The sequence below is a fragment of the Phocoena phocoena genome, chromosome 7 (assembly GCF_963924675.1).
Source record: "Phocoena phocoena chromosome 7, mPhoPho1.1, whole genome shotgun sequence".
Classification (NCBI taxonomy): domain Eukaryota; kingdom Metazoa; phylum Chordata; class Mammalia; order Artiodactyla; family Phocoenidae; genus Phocoena; species Phocoena phocoena.
Window position 1 is genome coordinate 70,482,788 of NC_089225.1, and position 14,182 is coordinate 70,496,969.

Below are 14,182 nucleotides of genomic sequence, written 5' to 3' on the forward strand. Positions count from 1 at the left end.
AAACACTGTTCTCAGAGTTTTCTCTCTTTGATGAGCTTTGCTGTATGGGTGGAATATGGAGGGTGATGGGGAAATAGGGAGAATGATTATGGAATAAGTAGCAAATGTTTCCTGGTAGTTGGTTTACCTAAGATTAAATGCAATTACCTGTTCCTCTGACTCACTAAAAATTTTCTCAGTCCAAGAGGCAAGGTCTGAACCTGGTATGTGAGGGAAGCCAAAGGCTTTTCTGATTACTTACCTGCCAGAATAGCCACATTAGCACAGACCATGTGAGTGGATTAATCCATCATCAACTGTAGTCATCTAAGAGAGAAAATTTCCCTAGAAAATAAATCAACCCTGTTGAGACTGAGGTGTTGTAATGGATGGTGAGTGCTCTAAAAAAAGGGAAAGAGTATTAACATTATAGGACTAGAGGATAGTTTCCTTAGTTGTAAAAGCTTCTTGATCTAATAATTGGTTTATATTTTGGATTTTATCTGAAATAATATGAATATGGCTTGATGGTATAGTGGAAAAGTAATGATTGAAATAATAGACAGTAGCCATCTTTCCATAGAGTTGAGGGTTTGTCCTACTGTTTTGTAAACCTGGTCAACAATTTCCTGAACATTATCATTAAAGAAAAAGAAAGATATATGGCCATTTGACAAAGACAACTATATAAACAAAGTTCTGTCTTTCAATATAAGCAAGACTGATACAGCTGGAAATATATTCCCCTAAATTAGGAATATATATATATATATATATATATATATATATATATATATATAAAATGTGTGTTTAGGTGTGTATGCTGTGATATATGTTATATATGCTATATATGTAACTATGATGAAAGCTACATCATTCTTGGGATATTGTTAACCATTTAAGTCCAAATTCAGACTTGACCAAGTGAACAGAGGCCATGAGCAATTATCTAGCACTGGGAAAAGACAGAGCTTGGCATTGCAAAATCTGGGATGGAGTCCCTGCCCAGTCCCTTGGGTTAGTCACTTAATCCCTCTAAGCTTCATTTTACTACATCAAATTAAGAATAATATGTTACTTCACAGGGTGTTTGGGCATTCAAATGCCATAATGGAAATGTATATACTTCATAAATTATAAAATACTCTACAAATGTCATTTTAAGACATTTAAAACATTTGAAAACATTTGAAAAGACATTTAAAACATTTGAACCTCCTGGCTGAGCAGGGCTTTCAGGAATTATTTAAATAGAAGAGTATCAGAAATTGAACTTGGCATAATTAAGTATGAGATAGTCACAATTCATGCTCACTTTCCAGGCCAATGTACTTACTCCAGGATCCCCATGCCCTCTGGCTGTGGAAGACCTACTCTGTGGACCTGGAAGTCAAGGGGAAATTTTTCAGGCTCTTGAATGACCAGGACTAGCTGGTTTCTTCACTCATTTTCTGTACTAGGCTCTGGAGATACAGAGAAGACGAATAGCCAAGGCATCTGCTCTTCTGGAGCTTAGAGTCTAGTAAGAGAGACACGACTTAGTCAAGTAATTACGCAAATACATAAAAAGAGTGTAAAGCCTCTAAGAGTTCAGGTGGCTCTGAAGCATATGAAATATGGACCTGATCTATTTTAGTTTTGTCAGAAAGCTTTCCTGAGGAAGTAACATTTGGCCTAAAACATGGTAGCAACAAGATGAACTTGGGGCAGGGTAGAGACGATGGTAGAGAGGGAACTGCTTTGGCAAAGACATTGAGACAAAAAGAACTGAAAGGAGGATGTGTTGAAGGAGCCTGAGATTGGCGGCAGTAGAAGACACAAGCAGGAGCCAGTCTTTATCTAAGAGCAGAGGAATGGCAAGATTACTTTTTTGAAATAGCACTGCAGAGTGAATTGGTGGGCTGGGAGGCAAAAGTGAAAAACACTTTGATCAACATGGAAAGTTTGATTCAACAGAGAGCAGTTGTTAGCTTCAAAAGAGGTCTGGGCACCATCCCATATCTATGGATGTAAATTAAGAGAAAATGCTGATGAATAAGTCTTGAGGGGCTCCAACTTTTAACGCTTCAATAGAGAAGGATAAGTCTAAAAAGAAGAGGTAGGAAGGTAAGAGGGACGTTAAGAGCTGCAGGGGGGAAAATGCTGCTGAGTGGTCAAGTAAGATGAAGACTGAAAAAATGCTCATTGGGTTTAGTGACATGGAGGCCATTAAGTCATTAGCAAGAACTATATTGGAGGAGAGATGGGGACAAATGTCAGTCAAAGAGTGAGAAGAAATGGTTATGAAAATTGTAAGTAAAAGATTGTAGTAGCTGAGGGAGAAAGATAGGGAAATATTGGGAGAGAGACATTTTATACACCCATCAAATTGTGAGCCGATCACTCAATTAGTCTAGAATTTCTTTCTCCCTTAAATTTGGGGTGGTGTTGGTCCTTAGATAGTATTTGAAGAGGAGGATGGAGATTAGACTAATATATATATAGACTGTAAAATTTTAAAAATAAGTAAGTAAATGGGTTACTCATTTCCTCACTACCCACTATCAGCAAGTGCCACGTCAGGATTTATGATTTCTAAAAGCGACTCTCAATGGCATGGTGCTGGAAGGAAAGGAAAAACAAAGATGTAATATTTCTCTACATAAGTGTGGGGCTTCCCTCTCTTAACAAGACTTCTCTTCCCAAACCATTATTTAAAGCCATGTCCTGTCCCCTCCTAGCATCTTTTATGGGTCCATTTCATCCATCTCTGTCTTCACTGGCTTGGAAACATCTCCTTCTATATGAGGCCCTAGACAGGTATGGCCCCAGGGGTTTGGGGGATACCACTGCCTTCTCTATCCCAGTCATCATTCCTCATTCCTTGTCCTCTCACGGTAGACAGACTTCCACCGAGCACCCAGACTTTAGTGTTATGCTGGCCTGTGCCGAGGTTGATAGAGATGAGATTCCAGCTCCACTTGCTAGTCTGTCAGTTCCTCTCTGCCACTCACTGATAATAAACCACATACCACAGTTGGCAATTGGCATTTGTCTTGCATGTCCTGCTGAGCCCAGCTCCCAGACAACATCTTATAGATCCTGATACCTCTTCTTAGAAGTTTTCTTCTAGCTGAACCTAGATGTTGATGGGCAGTGTAGAATATTCTACAACTCAAATTATTTTTTTAAAAAGTAAATTTAGGGCTTCCCTGGTGGTGCAGTGGTTGAGAGTCCGCCTGCCATTGCAGGGGACACGGGTTCGTGCCCTGGCCCGGGAAGATCCCACATGCCGCGGAGCAGCTGGGCCCATGAGCCATGGCCGCTGAACCTGCGCGTCTGGAGCCTGTGCTCCGCAACGGGTGAGGCCACAACAGTGAGAGGCCCGTGTACCGCAAAAAAAAAAAAAAAAAAAAACTGATCTCATTTATTAACCAATTAACTCAAATAATTAGACTCCCTAAGGATCACTAATACTTTATAAAATTAAAAAAAATTTTTTTGAGTGTTCTGAAAGCCATTTCCCTTTTGCTGAGCACTCAAGTGACCCTTGAGTATAAAGATAAGGATTATGTCTGTGGGAAATGTGTTGGCATCTCTGTTTGAAATGAAACAATGACAGATAACTTGTACATGGTATCAATGTAGTTTCAAATTTTAAAAAATCCACAGCAGAAGTTAGAAAGTTGTACACTTTAAAATACAAAGCAGAAAAAAAAATACAAAGCAGGACAGAAGACATGAACAGATGTTTCACTGATGAGGATATATGGATGGTAAATAAGCACATGAAAAGATATTAAACATAATTAGCTATCAGATCAATGCAGATTAAAACCACAATGAACTATCACTATATACCTATGAGAACAGCAAAAATAAAGTTAATGGCAACACCAAATGCCAGTAAATATGTGCAGAAAGTAGAGCACACGTACATTGGTGGTAGGAAGCAAAAAGGTACAGCTGCCCTGGAAAACAACTTGGCAATTTCTTATATAACTAAACAAGCAATACTATTCAACCCAGCAGTTACACTCTTGGGCATTTATCCCAAAGAAATTAAAACTTATGTCCACACCAAAGTTGTACATGAAGTTTCATTGCAGCTTTATTTGTAATAACCAAAAAGTTGGAACAGCCCAGATGTCCTTCAACAGATGAATAGTTACACAAACTGTGGTACACACCTACCATGGGACACTACTCAACAACAAAGAGGAATGAACTACTGATACTTGCAACAACTTAGATGGACCTTCAGGGAATTATTCTGAGTGAAAAATGTCAATCCTAGGGCTTCCCTGGTGGCGCAGTGGTTGAGAGCCCGCCTGCCGATGCAGGGGACGCGGGCTCCTGCCCCGGTCCAGGAACCTCCCACATGCTGCGGAGCGGCTGGGCCCGTGAGCCATGGCCGCTGAGCCTGCGCGTCCGGAGCCCGTGCTCCGCAACGGGAGAGACCACAGCAATGAGAGGCCCGTGTACCGCAAAAAAAAAAAAAAAAAAAAAGTCAATCCTAAAGGTTACATCATATATGAGTCCATTTACACAACATTTTTGAAATGACAAAATTTCGGAAATGCAGAGTGGATTAGTAGTTGCTAGGAGTTAGGGATGGGGGTGAGAGGTGTAGAAGGGAGAAAAGTGGGTATGGTATAAAAGGGCAACAGTATCTTGTTCAGTATCTTGACTGTGGTAACAGATGCAGGAAAACCTACACATGATAAAATTGTATAGACTAAACACACACACGCACCCACACAAATAAGTACAAGTAAAACTGGGGACATCTCAGTAAGATCAGTGGATTGCATTAAGTCCATATCATGGTTATGATGATACACTAGAGTTTGCAAAATGTTACCATAAAGAGAAATTGGTATCCCTCTGTACTACTGCTTACAATAGCATGTGCATCTGTAACTATCTAAATTGAAAATTTCAAGTAAAAAAAGAAGGCAAAGCAAAATTTCTTACCACAGTCTTTATCACCGTGAGTTTCTTTTCTTTGCGAGGTACTGCAAGCAAAATGGTGATGAGCAGTGATCATTAGTAACCACGTGCTTTGCCACACATAGGTTAAGACAGCTGTGTCAATAGGATAGCCTACCACATGAGCTATAGTTCAAGCACTTTTTTATTCAGACAGTCAATGGGTACTTTAGAGTCTGTTCAAATAACATCAGAAGCCAATTTACTATATGAAAACTACAACTATTAATTTTTCCCAAATCTTTTTTTTCATAATCCACTGCTATGAAAATGTAAGCATGAATCTCCATCTGGGCAGGAGTTTGCAAAAGGCTCTACAACTTGCCTAACAAAACTTTGACTTTGCTTCTTACCCACACAGTAATTAGGTGAGGAACTCCTATCCATTTATAACCCAGAATCTTGTGATTTCAGGAGCAGGTTTGGTTTTGAATTCTCTCCTCTGCTCATCTTCTCACAAGCTCATCTGGGACACCTGAATCCTGAGAGGGTGGCTCACCGCCCCAGCTTCTCATCAGTTTAACACTGTAGCCGTCAGATCACATTTTTAAAAATCCATTACTAAGTTACTCTAACACAGACATACTTTCATAAGCCTATCTTAACATTTTACTTTCTATTTTAGAAAGGGTTATTATAAGAAATAGCCATATTAAGACTATTTCTGCATTTCCTCAAACTATGAATTGAATGTGCTGTCTACCATATTATTATATGTCTCCTATGTAATAATTCTTGCAATAAATTTCTCTCAGAGTATTTTGAAAACAAAATGTCCCTTTGGGTACAAAGGTATAATTCCTGAGATTAGATCATGAGAAATATAGAATCTAACGTGATTTATTTTTGCCCTCCCAAGAAACTCAGACCTAAGTTTTGCGCTCATTTACTATTTTTACCTAACTAGAGATATTTTCCTCTTCCTCATGCCTGTTTACTTCAATATAACTTGTCTTAAAGGTTGTACTTATTTAAATTTTATCAAAGATTTCTGCCAACTTAAGTTCATTTAATTCTAACAGTTTAATAATAAAATCATTATACAACTACCTTAAGCATTATTTATTTTAATTCTTTTTACAAAAAGATAAACAATATACTCGAAGGAAATAGAACCAGCAAAAGGACACGTGCAGGATTACTTCATGTGTTTGTGTTTCCATTCATTTTAAAACTTAAGACTCAGGGATATTTACTTCCCTATTTGAACAACTTCGTAGATTCTCTCGATCTAAGAAAAATTGATTGCTTGTATCTAAACTCAAATTGCCAAGGATAACTCATATAGTAGACATTTAAAAAAAGAAAAAATGCCCACCTTGCCAGAGATTCCTCCTAATAGTTTCTGGTCCTAAATAAAAGAAATGACTCATGTAAATGTATTTTCTGCTTAGGTGTAAAGCAAAATCAACAAAGGAAGAAAACTTATGATCACTAAAAGTCATCATATTAGTAAAAAACTGACTAGGATACAAAAGTCACCATTGAAGGAACCTCATTTCTTTTTTTTTTTTTTTTTTTTTTTTTTTTTTTTTTTTTTTTTTGTGGTACACGGGCCTCTCACTGTCGCGGCCTCTCCCGTTGCGGAGCACAGGCTCCGGACGCGCAGGCTCAGCGGCCATGGCTCACGGGCCCAGCCGCTCCATGACACGTGGGATCCTCCCGGACTGGGGCACGAACCCGTGTCCCCTGCATCGGCAGGCGGACTCTCAACCACTGCGCCACCAGGGAAGCCCAGGAACCTCATTTCTGATCTGCCAGTTTGAAAACCAAAAGCTGGTGCCAAAGGACATCACACATATCTTGGCTTTATGTAGCCATCTTTTCTCTTACCCTCTACCAGGAGTCCAAGGATACGTTATAATTTTGTACTAGCTGGTCCAAGCTGGCAATCTCTTTTTCCCAATTTACCTCCAGCTCTATTCCTTTCTTTTATATCAAAAGTGACTTGTACTGGAATTTCAGAGAAATCTGGATAGTAACCACTAGGCCATGTGGTCTCCCAGCCTGATCCTTCCAGGGGCCATTTCATCTTGGGGCTCTCAGCTGTGGTTTTCTTTGGTTTCTTTTGACAGCAGTTCCCAAGGTCAGCAGTTCCAGGTGGTTGATCATGGACACTTCTCTGGTTTACTACGGCCTTCCTTGATGGTTGCTCTTGCAGGTGATAGTTCCAATCAATGATGATTATCCTGTTAAAAGTAGTGTCCCTCACTTTTGTACATGTCTACTATGATCCTATGTCTTAACTGAGGCTGACTTATTCATGCAAATACAAACAGTGCCCAACAAAGAGAACCCAAGCAACATTACTCTGCTCGTTGCAAAAATTCCAGACCTAGACCCCTTCACTCCTGTGCTTTCAGCTCCTCTTCATCTTGTTCCTGGATTCTTAGATTCCTTCTTGACTTTTGGACCCATTAACTGTTTTTTTCTTGTCGTTGTTTTTTTTTTTCTGACTTTGGCCCATAGCACTCTTTTTTACACACATGCTACAGACTAGCTCTCTGGATGCCTCTGACCCCTATGGTTAAATAGTAACTACCTTGTGTAGTGTCCTACAGGCTTGTCTCACTCTCCCTTTGACCCCCATTATGTGGCCTACAGTTCTTTCAGGGATTATATTCAAAATCTCTTATGAATGCTAATTCCTATTCCTCTAGGGAAACTGCCCCTAGTAAAGGAGGGAGGACAATACTCAGATCTGCTTCATAGACTTTCTCCTGCTCTTTTTGGAACCAGAGCCTAAGCCCACTCTTGTTGCAAATGAGTCCTCAGAATATTTGAGAATGTCCACCTACGGGATGCTGTGCGGAGTCCATTTCTTCCCTATATCCAATTCAGATATGAAGGTAACTTGACCAAACACCCAAATTCCTTTTCATTTTTCTTGCTCACCCAGGGCACTCATCCAGATTGGAGCACAGGAATATCCTTAGCTATTTCATAGTTCCCCAAGCTGGATCAATTTACTGAACTCTATTATTCAAAGTGGTCACCTCTTATACTGATAATTTTAACTATTCCACTTAGATGGTTCCAGTCACAGTGCTCTCCTTTCAATTCCTCAAATACAGCAAACACATGGTAACAGGGCTTATTTGCCCTTACATGATCTAGCTTAGGCTCACTTCTCCATCCTCATCCTTTGCTACTTCCTTTCTCACTTCAGCCATGCTGAACTTGTTTCGGTTCCTTGAGTGCTCTTACAGGGATCTGAGAGTCACGCTTATTTGTGATTTTGTCTGACACTAGTTAGCCCCCAGCTTTTATTCATCCTTATAACAATACCACCTTAGCCCAAGTTTGGATCCTATAGTCTATCTGTGTGCATGCGTGGTGGCGAGCTGCAGAGTATCATGACTTAATGGGAGTTAAAATTACATTTGTTTAGCGTTTTCTAAGTGTTTTCTGGTTACACCTGTTTACTTGTTGGTCTCTACCATTAGACTGCAAACTTTGTGAGGTAAGAGGCTGTTACAACATGGTAGATGGTCAATTCATATTTGTTGAATGAATGAACTATCAAACTATAATTTTCCAATAAATCTCTTCAATGAAGTGTCTCACTTCCACTTAGATTGGTTATACTAGTTATATTCACGCTCTTGTGAACATGGAAATCCTACCCTGCTGGTGTTGCCTGACCCCATCTCCCTACATCACTCTTACAGCTGGGTTTTAGCTGTTTCGACAGTGAGAAGTAAAATGGGGCTGCCTTGGTTTTATTAGTAAATTAATTTCCTGAAATGAGAAAAAAAAGCTCAGACAGCCAATACACCACCATGTTCACAGACAGAGCATGCAATGTTCAACGAAAGGTACTTGAAAAGCCATTTCATTCTTTATTCTTATGTATGAAAATGTTGACTATGACAGTTTGTAGTCCAAAACACAGAAACCTCAAAGTTGGCAGAGAATGTTATCTGGAAGGCAATGTCTGACCAAATTCTGAATTATTATCTCATTCCCAGGGAATGTCCTCCCTATCAGTAACTTTTGCTATGATTCTACCATAAGCTTCAAATTGACCGAATTTTCATAAAGACTAATTTTTCTTCATAGGGCAACTTTAAAAGCAATGGTTTTGAGAGTAAGTGGAAATGGCACTATTAAAAGGATCCGAATAGTTTTTCCTCTGACCAAAGCCATCCCCATTTTTGCTGAAATCACCAACCATGCTATGCTTTGCTTTTTTGCTCTCATTGAAATGTGTTTATGTATCTTACTAAAATAGAAACACTGTAATCAGTTCCTTTGAAAAGGAAGTAAACACTAGCCCTTCCTTTACAAGAGGAGGTTCGTTCATAGGAACAAGTACCAGGAGTAAGTCCTGACCAAACTACAAGGAGCACTGACTCATTTTTTTAAAATCAGATTTTATATGAGAATAGGTTTCAACTATTCCAGAAGGTTCAATACCTGTTGAAGAGTAAAATACTAATTTTTTCTCCAAGTTTTTTCTTGAGTTTATTACATCTAATTAATAGATTCCTCTAATCAAACGTTTGAAGAGATACCATTTTATTCTTCAACCTTTTAAGAATGAAAGAAATAATAATCATTTTAACCTCTAACTTCAAAAATCTAGATTACCTTTCAAATAGTTTTATCATTAATCAAGGCAACTGCCGAAGCAAGTACTTTAATCCTATTCAACGTCTTCAACTATTCAAAGATTGTCCTGAGACCTGAGATCAAAACAGATCCTAAAACTCTCAGGTCAGTTCTAAGATCCTGGAACATGCCTACCTCAAGGGCCAGTATAGTGAAATGGGGTGTGGGGTGGGGGGATGGTTTGGTAAAGTAGCAAGATCAGTCCTGTGGGAACAAGATACAGAAAAGAGAAGTGTTGATTGTAAGGAGGAAGAAAACATGGCAGATTCTAGTCTTGAGTTGAGCCATAGATTTCTTTTATAACTGAGGTAACATTGGTTTATACCACTATATAAGTTTCAAGTGAACAACATTATATTTCTACTTCTGTAAACACTACAGCATATTCACCACAAAAAATTTAGTTTCCATCCATCACCATACAGTTGACCCCCTTTACTCCTTTTGCCCTCTCCCCTGCCCCTTCCCCTCTGGTAACCATTACTCTGTTCTCAGTATCTACGTGTTTCTTTGGCTTGGTTTTCTCATTGATTTTGTTGTTCGTTTGTTTGTTATATTCCACATATGAGTGAAATCATATGATATTTGTCTTTCTCTGACTTATTTCATTTATCATAATATTTTCAAGGTCCATCCATGTTGTCGCAAATGGCAAGCTTTCTCTTTTTTTATGGCCACTGGTATTCCATTGTATATATATTCCACTATTCTTTATCCTATCATCTATTGATGGGCACTTAGGTTTTTTCCATATCTCAGCTATTGTAAAAGAATGCTGTGATGAACACAGGGTGCCTATCTCTTTTCAAATTAGCATTTTTGTACTCTTTGGATAAATACCCAGAAATGGAATAGCTGGATCATATGGTAGTTCTATTCTTAATTTTTTGAGGAATCTCCATACTGCTTTCCACAGAAGCCACAGACTATCTTAAGATATTAACCCAGAGAGAGATGTCTGGGATAGGTACCTCATCAGCCTTCCTGAGTTGTTACTGCAACTTGGCCAAGGAAGGCGAGCCCCAGTCATGGGTTATTCTGCTAATTGCTTTGAGTAAAATGATCTCCTTTCTTACCTGTTGCACATGTCTATCATGTGTATTATCTAGTCTTGTAGCTATTTTTTTAAGCTTCTTGAGGCAAGCATTTGCATCTTATAATAGTCTGCACCACCATGCGTCTGTGCCTGGCACAGAGCAATATGCAAAAAAAAGATTTTTTAAATCAATGAATAAACTAATTTTTATAATACTTGAGGTTCAACGTAACAAATCACAGAGAAAAGCATATCTTCAACATAGTTCAATCTGTACTGCTTATATTATGGACAATATACAATCTGTTACTTGATTAATATTTCTAAATGCATACATTTAAGGAAAACACGAATTCACCAGCAGAAAATGCAAGGCAATGTATCCTCATTTGGAGTGTGCTGTTATTTAAGTGGAACAATACTCAGCATTTTTAATTGCTTAGTTTGGGACCAGTTCTGCTTTCTCATCTTTGCTAATCTTCATGTTTGTCACAGGCATAGTCATACTCTATATTTATTCCACAATATTAGTTCATCTCTAAGCAAAATGTGGTGCTTCCCCTCTTTTACATCTTCTATTCCAACTTCCTCCACAACACATCTGTGCCAGGCACAGATGCATGGTGGTGCAGACTACTATAAGACATAAATGCTTGCCTCAAGAAACTTAAAAAGATAGCTACATCACTAGATAATACACAAGGTGTCTTTCACCTTCAACTTGTTCAACAAAATATTTATTAGTAATAAAAAATAATATTCATTGATCTTTATTATCCCTAGAACATGACAAGAAATGTTATATTATTTAACCTGTAGAAGCATTTTACTGATGAAAAAAGCCTGGAAGTTCAGTAGATCATACAAATTGTCTACAGTCATATAAATGTCAAGGCTACTGTCACTAATACCTGTATGGAGCTAAAAAGAGGGGTCAATGTAGGAGAAATAGATTTGATATTGGCAGTTGATAGCACAGTGGTAATTGTTGACAGGGTGGGAATGCATGAAATGACTACCTTAGAGAGAGAACATGAATGTGAATAAACAATTCCAAATTAATCCTGAGTGAACATTTAAGTGTCAGGATGAAGAAACAGGAAAGTGAGAGAAACTGAGAAAGAGCAGTAAAATAGGTGAGAAGAGAACTAAGAACCGGTAACACTGTAGAAATCAAGAAGAAAAAATGACCAATAGTGTTGCTGCTACAAAGAAGTCAAGGAAGGTGAAGACTGAAAACAGGTTCTTGATTTGTCAATTATAAAGTTATTAGCAATCCTAACCAGCATATTTTCTGAGGAGTTGTGGAGATAGAAGTCAATTTGCAAAGAGAGATCAGGAAGACAGAGAGAGCAAGTATAGACAAATCTTATACACATTTTGGTGTCAAAAGGAAGAAGATAAAGCAGTAAAGTTGGCCCTCCATATCTGTGAGTTCCTCATCTGTAGATTCAACCAAACTTGGATAGAATGTATTGGAAAAAAATTCCAGAAAGTTCCAAAAAGTAGAACTTTCCACACACAGTGACTATTTACATAGCATTTACATTGTATTAGGTATTATAAGTAGTCCAGAGGTGATTTAAAGTATACAGGAGGCTGTGCATAGGTTATACATTACATAAGAACTTGAGCATCTGTGGATCTGGCTGTCTGAGTGCGTCCTGGATCCAATGTCCCCACAGATACCAAGGGATGACTGTAGTTTGAGGCAAAGTCAGAATCAAGGGGAAATTCTTTTAGTCCTTTTTGGCTCTCTTTTTAAGAGGGAGGAGACAACATGTAGAATGTGAAGCCACCAATAACTGATAGAACAAAGTCCTAAAAGGGAGGGAAAGGATTCCCTTAGGGAGACAGAATGAGGGGAGGGAGTGGTGGGTGAAGTTATTCATGCTGGAAGGATAGGAAAGGGGAATAAATGGGCTTTACTGTATCCATGACTTAAGAGATAAAGTGATAACACCTAGAATGAGAAGATGAGTAGGATAAAGAGTTGCAGAAAATTTGAAAATATTTGGGACCGTCCCAGTGAGGAAAAAGAAAGGCAACTTTAAAAAAAGAAAGAAAGAAAAGAACTATCTGGAAGCACTAAGTGCTCCGAGGGAGGGTACACTCACCATAAATTCAATTTTCCCAACAGAACTCAGGTCAGCAAGTTTCCTGCCCACCAAGGCTCTTAAAAACAATCACTCTTTCCAGTAAAATGAAGCTGCAGACGGGAAGCCAGATTAGCCAGATTGTGGGGTGGTACTCTCTGAAATAAACTACACTCAGGAAAAAGCAAGAGTTTCAAAACCAAATTGTGAGACAAAGTAAAGGCTTCTTTTTATCTTTGCCCTCTCCACCCTCCAGTTACTACTTCTCCCAGAGGATATACATCCTTCATTTTCCTTTTCTTTCCCCTCACCTATTTTTCTCAAACCCAATCCAAACTGTGCCATCTATTAAAATCAAAACTGAAAAATGCATATGTGTTATTTCTGAATCCAAACATCACACGATTGGAGAACATTTCATTTTTATTTCACATTGTCTCAGGTCAATGTGCCAGGTTCTTAAGCCTGTCACAAGTCTCAGAGATCATTCCCGAGAACTGCAAAACAAAGAATCCTGTGACAGAAACGCTGACAACGTGGAAGGACTTTGTGATTTGCTGAGTTACTAATCATAACTTACAATTTTGAACATTTTCTTTTGGAATTAAAATTCCATATCCTAACATGCCCATCTCTCTATATATGGATTAAAAATCATTTAAAATCAACTTCCATATATGAATGAAATGGTAAACTATGTTTTCAAGTACCTCTCCCCCCACCATACACATTCAACTTTTAAAATGATCAATTTCTCATTAATTCAATCTTTTCTCTTACTGAAAATTTGCAGTAATTTAGAAATGGGCTAATTGTAAGTTTTCCTTTTGCACATCTTTCAAGAAGCAAATAAATAAACACAATTTCAAGGGTAATTTTTACTTGAAAAATTTTTACAAGTAAAAATTTTTACTTGAAAAAGGGTAATTTTTACTTAAATTATGTTGACATTTGGAGTGAATATACGCTGATGGAAACATTTCTATGGTGAGGCAAATCAATGCCATAGTGTCTAACTATAGATTTGCTGATCATTCTTCTGTATTCTTTAGAAAGGACCGCTACTAGAATGCATTTAACCTAGATCCAGGTCCTGTCTCTATTTGATAGTACAGATGACCCTTGAGCAACAAGAATTTGAACTGCAAGTGTCTACATATATGCGGATTTTTTTCAACAGTAAACACTACAGTACTACATGATCCATGGTTGGTAGTATCCACAGATGCCAAACCATTGATGTGGATGAACCACCTATACAGAAGACCGACTATAAGTTATACCTGGTTTTTCTATTTTTTAAGGTATTTTAAAATTTTTTGTTTTATTTTATTTTTTAAAATTTATTTATCTTTGGCTGCGTTGGGTCTTCGTTGCTGTGTGCAGACTTTCTCTAGTTGCACTGAGCGGAGGCTACTCTTCGTTGCGGTGCGTGGGCTTCTCATTGCAGTGGTTTCTCTTGTTGTGGAGCATGGTCTGTAGGCAC